The sequence below is a fragment of the Aegilops tauschii genome, chromosome 6 (genome assembly GCF_002575655.3).
Source record: "Aegilops tauschii subsp. strangulata cultivar AL8/78 chromosome 6, Aet v6.0, whole genome shotgun sequence".
In the NCBI taxonomy this organism is placed as follows: domain Eukaryota; kingdom Viridiplantae; phylum Streptophyta; class Magnoliopsida; order Poales; family Poaceae; genus Aegilops; species Aegilops tauschii.
In genome coordinates, this window is record NC_053040.3 from 423368460 (window position 1) to 423378540 (window position 10081).

Here is a 10081-nt window from a genome sequence, read left to right on the forward strand (position 1 = left end):
CCAGGCGGTCACGCTCCTGCGCCAAGGCGGCAAACTCGGCCTCCTTAGCACGAAGGACGGCCTGAGACCCTCCCAGCTGCTCCCTTAGACTGGCGTTGGCCGCTGCAGGGATGGCAGAGAAAAAAGAAGAAGCAATAAGAAGAAGTCGTCAAGGAAGATTCGACCCGACTGCTCAGCAGTCGGCCCGAATCTCGGGGACTACACCCAGTGGGTGCGCTGACGCGCCCCCACATGAGATAAAGGACGAAGCACTTACCCCGGCCCTCAGATAGGTCAGCAGTCTTCTGGGTTAGTTCCCGAGCCTGGGAGTTGAAGGCCGCCGCGCAGAGGTTGTGGTAGTCCTGCAAGTCAGGCAGGAGAGCGAATGAGAACAAGAATAGCAACACAAGGTCTGCTAGGGAGTTCCAAGCCGCCTGCTCAGCAGACGACTCGGAACTCGGGGACTACACCCAGTGGGTGCGCTGACGCGCCCCCACGGAAGAAATCAAGATCAAAAAAGCAAAGACAAGAAGACTAACCCGGATGGCCGCCCGCGTCGCAAGGAACTCGTCGTTGTACTTCCTCAGCGCCGTAGCCTGGGCTTGAAGCCGGGTCCGGACGTCCTGCGCGGCCACATTCATCACGGTCGTCCCTCTGCCCGGCGTCCACCCCGAGCTGGCGCTGGCCGCCTCCATATCCTGGGCCGACGAGCTGGAGCCCGCGGCCGACTGCGGCTCTGATGCAGCCTTCTGCGGCTCTGATGCGGCCTTCCCCATGCGCTGGCGCGACGTCGTCCGGACCACCAGATCAGTCCTCGCAGCCGGCTCGCCCCCGGCCGATTGCACAGGCGGCAGGTCAGGCCGGCTGCCTTGAGTCGCCCCAGTCGGCGGGGCCGGTGCCGCCACCCTCTCCAGGATGACAACGTCGTCCTCCCTCTCCAGCCCCGGCTGGTCACCGCCGGCTTCTTCTGGCGGGGGCTCTGGGGCCCCAGGCGCCGCGACGCGCAGTGGGGTGACCAGCAAGGCCCCCTCCGCCATCGCCGCAGCCGCAGCCTCTGCTTGAGCCTTGGCCGCGGCGTCAGTGCGCGCCTTCACCGCCTCCTCCTCCTGCGCCGCCTTGGCGGCGGCCGTCCTCAATGCCTCTCCCTCCCGCGCCTCCCGCTCCTCCCGCGCGTTCCGCTCCGTCGCCGCCTGAAGATCGGCACAGGGGTCCACACGGCGAGTAGTGCTCCCAGATCCTCCCGGCGACCCAACGACGGAGGCGGCAGCAGCCCGCTCGAGCGACAATGGAGCTCTGGTTTTTTGGAGAAAGGACGAGGATTTAGGAACTACCAGAGAAAAGAAAAAAGAATACACGAAGGAGTATATACTTACGCCGACACCGTCTGCGGCTGCCTCACCGCCTTGCGGAAGCGGGCCGCCTTCGCGGCCGCCTCCTCCCTCCTGGTCGCCGCTGCCCCCCCTCTGGGCTTCTTCGACCGACTACCGAACAAGCCCGGCGCGGCACGACGCTTTTGCCCGCCGCCCCGAGCAGGCGGCGCGGCGGAGGAACCCGCGCCATGGCCAGGCGCCGGCTGGCGGCGTAGGACGACTTCTGCCTCGTCATCATCCGGCCAGTCGTCGAAGTTGACTCCAAGCCCGGAGCCGCCTGCCTCGCCACCGGCTTGGCCACCGCCCGCCTCGGTGTTGTCGTCCATGGCGGCCGCCCCCAAGTCGGGGTCCTCCAGATCGTGCTCCGCCCGGTCGGGGACGAATCGGCGCTCCGCGTCCGACCCGCCTGCAGGTCGAAGAAGAGGGCTCTGTCGAGACAAGCCGACTAGTCAGAGTCGGCCAAAAGGAACTCGGCGACAAAACTGAGAGAGGAGAAAGAGAAAAAGAGAACATACCGTGGGCGGCGGGTGAGCTCGGCAATACGGCTCCTTGCCAAACTGCCACTCTGCGGAGAGCTTGCAGTTCGCGAGGTAGTTCACCATATGGGCCACTTCGTCGTGCAGCATGTCTTTGGTGCACATCCGACTCGGATCGAGCTGGCCGCTCATCTGACAGATCAGATGAGGGCGGCTCTGGAGCGGGAGCACCCAGCGCGTAACGAAGGCGGCCAGCAGGTCGGGCCCCCATAAGCCCTCCGACTGGATCATCACCCGCAGTCGGGCGACAGCTGCGGCTCCAGCCGGTGTCAGCGTCACGGCCCGATAGGACCACTGGGGCCGCCTGCCCGCCGGTGGGCCGGCTTCGTAAGCCGGCAAATTGATGTAGTCGCCCTGCGGGGCGACGTTCTTCACATAGAAGTATGACTTCTGCTATAGCTTCACCGACTGGATCAGCGTGATGACGGGGAAGGGGTTGTCGGCAGTCACCCTCCGCATCGCGATGAAGGCGCCACTCTGAGCCGGCATGCCCTGCATACGCGTGCCCAGCTTGGACTGGAAGAACTCCCCCCAGAGCTCGAGGGTGGGGAGGACGCCGAGGTAGCCTTCGCACAAGGTGACAAGGCGGACAGCAGCACCACCGTGTTCGGGGTGAGGTGGTGCGGCTGGATTGGTAGAACTCGAGAAAGGAGCGGAAGAAGGCGCTCGCGGGCAAGCCGATGCCGCGCAAGAAATGCGAGCGGAAGACTACCCGCTCGCCTTCCTCCGGCTCCGGCGTGATCTCCTTCTCCGGCGCGAGACGGACCCGCACCTTGTCCGCGCCGGGCAGCCGCCGCGTCTTGCGGAGGAACTCGACGTGATCCTCATGGACGTTGGAGCCGTCCCAATCCCCGCCGTACTGCATCGTGGCGTAGGGCTGGCGAGAATGAGCGCGGCGGCGAAGAATCGAGTGGTAGAACGGTGCGGCGGCGAGGCGCTGTTGCAAGGAAGAGTAGAAGGAAGAAAATGGCGGAGAGGAGAGGGGCGTGCGAGCGCCTGCCGCTTCCCCCCTCCCCCTACTTATAGCTTCGCACGGCGAAGCCGAGGAGGCGAGGCATGGGGTGAGACGTGGGATTGATTGCACCCACTTCCCCCACGCCCCGCGATTATTACGCCCTAAAGGCGTGCCGAAACCGCCGCAGGAAGACATGCGGGCGGCTTTGGGCCGCAGAGAATCCGCGCCTGGGCCCGGGCATAGGAGTGGTGGGCCCCCCGACCTGCGGCGACGTCTCGTCGCGCGCGTGGGCTGGCAGGCTTTTTAGCCAAGGGATGCCACGTGGTTCGCAGGCGGCCAGTGGCCGGCCCGCGGCCCAGTGCGCGCGCCGGCAGACTCCCGCCTTCCGACTTCAAATTTTTTTGCCAAAGACGGCGCGCCCAATCGAAGCCGGCTCCCGGCTGCTGACTTGTCAAGATAGGAAGCTGACCGAGTTTCTCGACTTCCCCCAACCTCGAAGCTCAGTCCGCTTCGGGGACTACTGTCGGAGTAAATGGCCACGGGTAGCCTAACCGACTCCCTCTGGCTCCTCAAAAAATTATCAGGCCATTTGAGCCTTCAAGCATTCGAAGCACTGGGCTGCCTTCCCCCGGCCGGCTATCCCAGGGGCCGACTCTCAGAAGGCGACCCAGTCCCAGAAACCTTCCCCAAGAAAGCTACGAAATGGCCGACTCCAGGAAGCCGGCTCCAAAAGGACCGACTCCCAAAAGCCGGCCATGAAGAACGCCGACTCCCAAAAGCCGACCATGAAGAACACCGACTCCAAGAAGCCGGCCAAGATCGCACCCACCAAGACTGTGTCCACATAACGGTGACAAGACGGGGCATGGTCGCAGTACGGCCCACTACCCCCGAATCCCGAAGCAGGCATGGCCACAGGACGCCGTACGGGTCAGCCATCTCCCGTCCGGCTCGGCACTGTAGCCATGTTGGCCTCAACGTCATCCACGACAGACGCCAGTACGGCCCGCGGGCGGCGGGCCCCTTTAGCCAGAGAGATGCACGAAGGCGGCCTGGCCTCCCCCAGTCGGCCAGGGGCATAGCCGGCCCCTGGGAGCCGGCTACCCCCTCCCTCGAAACATGCGCCACATTAAGGAGACAAGACGAGGTAAGGCTACAGTGAGGGCTCGCAAGGCGGCACACTGTAGCCACGCTTACCTCGACAAAGCCCTCGTCATCAGGGGCAAGGCAACAGTAACCAGCCGCCGACAAGACCCCCAAGCGGTGGGGCTGGCTTGTCGACCAAGAGGCCGGCAGCCGGCGGGACCCACCAGTCGGCGGGCCCCAATGGCCGGCGGAGAAGCCGGCGAACACAGACACTGACGGCTGGGACCCGCGCCCAGCCGGATTACAATTGTACCCCCGGGGGGTAGGCCTATATAAACCCCCCGGGGCACCCATGCAAAGGGTTGGTCTCATAGAGTTACACTCACACCATATAGGGAGGAAAGGGAGAGCTAGCCTTGCTCTTCTTCTCCCTCGAATCCGACAGCCCAAGGAGCACTTGTAGCTACTCGTTTTGATCTAGTGATCATGCGGAGACCCCGAAGAGCAGGACTAGGGGTGTTATCTCCACGGAGAGCCCCGAACCTGGGTAAGATTCGCCGGCGTGCATGTCTTCGCCTCATCCCGTTTCCAGGCACCGGCGATGTCTTACTGGCTCCCACAATGATAAGCCACCCGTTGGCATATGTCGCACCTACCACCCGACACAAACAACCCCCGGGGTTTGAGGATCCCGAGTTGCCCAATCATGTGTACCAACTCGATAAGGCACTCTATGGCCTTAAACAAGCCCCACGTGTGTGGTATTAGCACCCTACCGAGTTGTTGCAAGATTGTGGGTTTGAAATTGGGAAAATCGACCCCACTCTTTTTACTAAGAAGGTCAAAGGGGAGTTGTTTGTATGCCAACTATATGTTGATGATATTATCTTTGGTTCTCCTAACAAAGCTTTCAATGAGGAGTTTGCCGCTCTCATGACCTCGAAGTTCAAGATGTCCATGATGGGAGAGTTGAAGTACTTTCTCGTGTTCGTAATCAAACAAAGAAGAGAAGGAACCTTCATCAACCAAGCCAAATACACTCAAGACATGCTCAAGAGATTCAAGCTAAGTGATGTCAAGCCGGCTTCTACACCAATGCCTGTCAAATGCCAACTTGACATTGATCCCAATGGTAAAGTGGTGGATCAAAAGGTATATCGTTCTATGATTGGCTCCTTGCTTTACCTTTGTGCAGCTAGACCGGATATCATGTTGAGTGTGGGAATTTGTGCATGATTTCAAGCATACCTCTATGTGGCGGTCAAGCGAATCTTTCGATATTTGGCTCATACCTCAAACTTTGGCTTATGGTACCCTAGAGGAGCAAACTTCAATCTCGTGGGTTTTTCAGATTCGGATTGGGCGGGCGACAAAGTGGATAGGAAGTCAACTTTTGGAGGGTGCCAATTTCTTGGTTGCTCTTTGGTGAGTTGGTCTTCTAAGAAGCAAAGTTGTGTGTCTCTCTCCTCCACTGAAGCCGAGTATGTGGCCGCAGACAATTGTTGTGCTCAACTTCTATGGATGAGGCAAACTTTAAAGGATTACGGTGTCATTTGTGACAAAGTGCCTCTTTGGTGTGACAATGAAAGTGCCATCAAGATTTCTCTCAACCCGGTGCAACACTTCAAGACGAAGCATATTGAGATTCGGTATCACTTCATCCGAGATCACATTAGGCGAGGGGAGATTGAGCTTAACTATGTCAACACTCATGATAACCTTGCAGATATTTTCACGAAGCCTTTGGATGAAGCAAGATTTCGCGAGTTAAGGCATGAGCTAAATATCATCGATTTGAGCAATGTGGCTTGAACCCGTGCACACCCCACCATACTCATCTTGTTCTCTTGTTTAGGTGTAGGCATGGACATAGGGGGAGTGTTGTTCTCCAAATGAACTCTCCCTCCCCCCATTATGCATAAATTGATCAACTCTTTCACATTTACCATTGATGATGGTACTTGTGCTTCAAAGGCGAGTTTTTGTCATGGGCCCAAGGATAATTCTTCGCGGTGCCACACCAATTGACTCAAACATAGGTGGCTCTGGCCACCACCCTCTCTTCATGAGAGATTTTGGTTCGTTGTTTGGTCCTTGTTGTCTCTTTGCTTTCTTTTGGTCCTTGTTCGTGTTTGAGTTGCTTCTTTTGTGCTCTCTTTTGCGTGTCCAGTTGCTTGAAGTGTGCATTGCAAAGGTCTTGTTTTTCTTTTTGACGAATCTTGCACTTTCTCGGGCATGCGGTACTACTGTGGCACGCCACGGTACTACAGCTGGAGGTGGGTGGCTCCTGTGCTTGCACAGCTGCAACCATGGCACGATACTACCGCTTCCATTGCGGCAGTAATTTTTTACTGCTGCTGGTAGAGCAGTACTACTGCCCAGTGTGCGGTACTACCGCCCGAGCGGTGCTACAGCGATGATCCGCAGTACTACCACGTTGTCGAGACCGCGTGGGGGTTAAGCGCGGGCAGGGGGAGTTCCAACTCCCCCATACCCATTCATCTCTTCCCCTCACATCGTCTCTCTCTCTCTCCTGCCCAAGAACGGCGCCGGAGGACCTCGTCGGACCTCCATCTCCGGCCACTCTCCTCTCATTCCAACCGGTGGGATCGTTCCCCACCTCGCCCTCTTGCCATGGACCCTGGTATCTCCCCTAGACCTTCTCTCTTTGCCATTTTATTTTGCTTTTAGGTTTTGGGGGATGTATGAGTAGGTCTTGTGATTTTTGGCTAAATCTTTGCAAGAGGAGATTGTTGGAGAGTGCTAGTGCAGTAGATATGCTATTTGGTGTGATGCAACAACGTAGTTTTGATCAACGGTAGTACCGATTTAACTTTACGCATGTTCTCAGATCTGTTCGTGCGAGATCCGTCCCGTGCGGTACTACCGCTCCGTCTGGAGCGGTACTACCGCCCGTTCGTGAGAGATCCGCCCCGTGCGGTACTACCGCTCCTCCGGGAGCGGTACTACCGCCAGGCGCGCGGATGTAAAAATTTACTCCGCTCTAAGCGCGGTACTACCGCGCTGACCCGGTGCAATACTACCACGGTTAGAGCAGATGTAAATTTTTATGTCCGTGTCCTGTTACAGTACTACCGTTTGACTAAAAAATCCTTTGTTTTGTCACACCCAATCTCATTTCTATTTTGTTTTGTTCTTGGCCTTGGTCTTTGCAATAATCCTTCTCGCTCTTCTCGTGTGTTTGCGCTGTGTGTCATAGGTGGTGGCTCCAGTTCCGGTGCTAGGCGCTCGAATCCCAGCCGTGATACGAGCTCAAAGCGCCTTCGCAACCAAGAAGCTCCTGAGGGATCCAATGCCCCACAACGCCACGTCAAGGCCACAGCTTCGAAGATCAAGGAGCCAGTTGTCGGCTTGGATGAAATGCCTCAAGCAGAGTTTCTGATTCGAAGGAAGCTCAATCCCTACATCAAGCCTAGGGAACTCACAAGGGGCAATGACTTGTTTTGGACCAAGCAACAAAATCTCATCTTTTTAGATGTGATCAAGGCCAAGCAGAACATCTACGTACCCGTTCAGTGGATTGACATGGACCATCTGAGGAAGAATCGGGCATATTTTGGTGAGCCTATGGATTTGGTGGAGCAGTTTGGTATTGAGGGGATCCTCACGTTCCACCTTGACTTTGACCCGGAGATTGTGGCTCAGTTCTTTGCTTCTGTCCACTTCCACACGAATGAGAAGCGGAGCATGACTTGGATGACAAATGGAAACAGGATGACTGCTGAGTGGAATGAGTTCATGGATCTGTTGCACGTTCGTGATGAGGGGCTAGATGTGCCCGTTGGTGTCCGCCCGCATGCCAACCCAAAGTCTGCTTCCAAGAACAAGCTTCAACCCTACCTTGTTGAGAAGGCTTTACCCAATGGCAAGAAGTCTTATGTGCTGAACCCGTTGATACGTCTCCAACGTATCTATAATTTTTGATTGTTCCATGTTGTTTTATTATCAATCTTGGATGTTTTATAATCATTTTATATCATTTTTTGGTACTAACCTATTGACATAGTGCCAAGTGCCAGTTGCTGTTTTTTCCATGTTTTTTACATCGCATGAAATCAATATCAAACGGAGTCCAGATGCCATGAAACTTCATGATGATTTTTTATGGGCCAAAAGGAAGCAGATGGGCCCTGGTTGCACCTGGGGGGAGTCCCGAGGAGGGGACAACCCACCAGGGCGCGCCAGGAGGCCCTAGCGCGCCCTGGTGGGTTGTGCCCACCTCGGGTTCCCCCGGGACCGCCTCTTTGCTCTATAAATACCACAATATTCCAGAAACCCTAGATGTGTCGACGAAATATTCATCCTGCCGCCGCAGAGTCCAGAACCACCAGATCCAATCTAGACACCATCTAGGATGGGGTTCACCACCTCCATTATTGGTGCCTCTCCGATGATGCGTGAGTAGTTCTTTGTAGACCTTCAGCTCCGTAGTTAGTAGCTAGATGGTTTTCTCTCTCTCTCGCTGAATTCTCAATACCATGGTCTCTTGGAGATCCATATGATGTAACTCTTTTGCGGTGTGTTTGTTGGGATCTGATGAACTTCGAGTTTATGATCAGTCATATCTTTTTATATCCATGAAAGTTATTTGAGTTTCTTTGATCTCTTATATGCATGATCACTTATAGCCTCGTATTTCTTCTCTGATATTTGGGTTTTGTTTGGCCAACTTGATCTATTTATCTTGCAATGGGAAGAGGTGCCCGGTAGTGGGTTCGATCTTACGGTGCTCGATCCCCGTGACAGAAAGGGAACCGACACGTGTGTATCATTGCTACTAAGGATAAAAAGACGAGATCTATATCTACCGCCATATAGATAAACGGATCTTGTCTACATCATGTCATCGTTCTTATTGCGTTACTCCGTTTTTTCATGAACTTAAGACACTAGATGCATGCTGGATAGCGGTCGATGTGTGGAGTAATAGTAGTAGATGCAGGCAGGAGTTGGTCTACTAATCTTGGACGTGATGCCTATGTAATGATAATTGCCTGGATATCGTCATAATTATTTGAAGTTCTATCAATTGCCCAACAGTAATTTGTTTACCCACCGTTTGTTATTTTTCTCGAGAGAAGCCACTAGTGAAACCTACGGCCCCCGGGTCTTATTTCTCATATATTTGCTTGCGATCTACTTTTCCTTTGCATTTTTATTCAGATCTATTAAACCAAAAATACAAAAATACTTTGCTGCACTTTATTTTATTTGCGATCTATTATTTCAATCTATTACAACTTTCTCCCGTCAACACGCAATTTCTGGCGTCGTTACCCGAAAGGGATTGACAACCCCTTTAACACGTCGGGTTGCGAGGTGTTGTTATTTGTGTGCAGGGGTTGTTTACGTTGTGTTGCTTGGTTCTCCTACTGGTTCGATAACCTTGGGAAATACCTACCGCCGCTGTGCTGCATCATCCCTTCCTCTTTGGGGAAAAACCGACGTAGCTTCCAGCGACATCAAAAGGAATTTCTGGCGCCGTTGCCGGGGAGGATCTTCAACATAACCAGGTTCCTAATCACAAATCTTATCTCCTCACAATTTACATTATTTTCCATTTGCCTCTCGTTTTCCTCTCCCCCACTTCACAAAATTTGTCGTTTTATTCGCCTCTATTTTCCGTTCGCCGTTTTCTTGCCGCATCTATTTTTGAGTGCAATCTTGTTGTGTGGTCATCATGACTCAAGAGAACACCAAATTATGTGATTTCTCAAATACCAACAACACCTCCCGCCACTAGTGTGGAGACTTGTGATATTAATACTGCTTTGCTGAATCTTGTTATGAAAGACCAATTTTTCGGTACTCCTAATGAGGATGCCGCGCCCCATCTTAATACCTTCGTGGAATTATGCGATATGCAAAAGAAAAAAGATGTGGACAATGATGTGGTCAAGATGAAATTATTTCCTTTCTCTTTGCGTGATTCTGCAAAAAAATTGTTCTCTTCTTTGCCTCGCAATAATATCGATTATTGGAACAAGTGCAAAGATGCTTTTATCACTAAGTATTTTCTGCCCGCAAAAAATATTTCCCTTAGAACCCAGATCATGAATTTCAAGCAACTTGAACATGATCATGTTGCACAATCTTGGGAAAGGATGAAAATTATGCTAAGGAATTGCCCAACT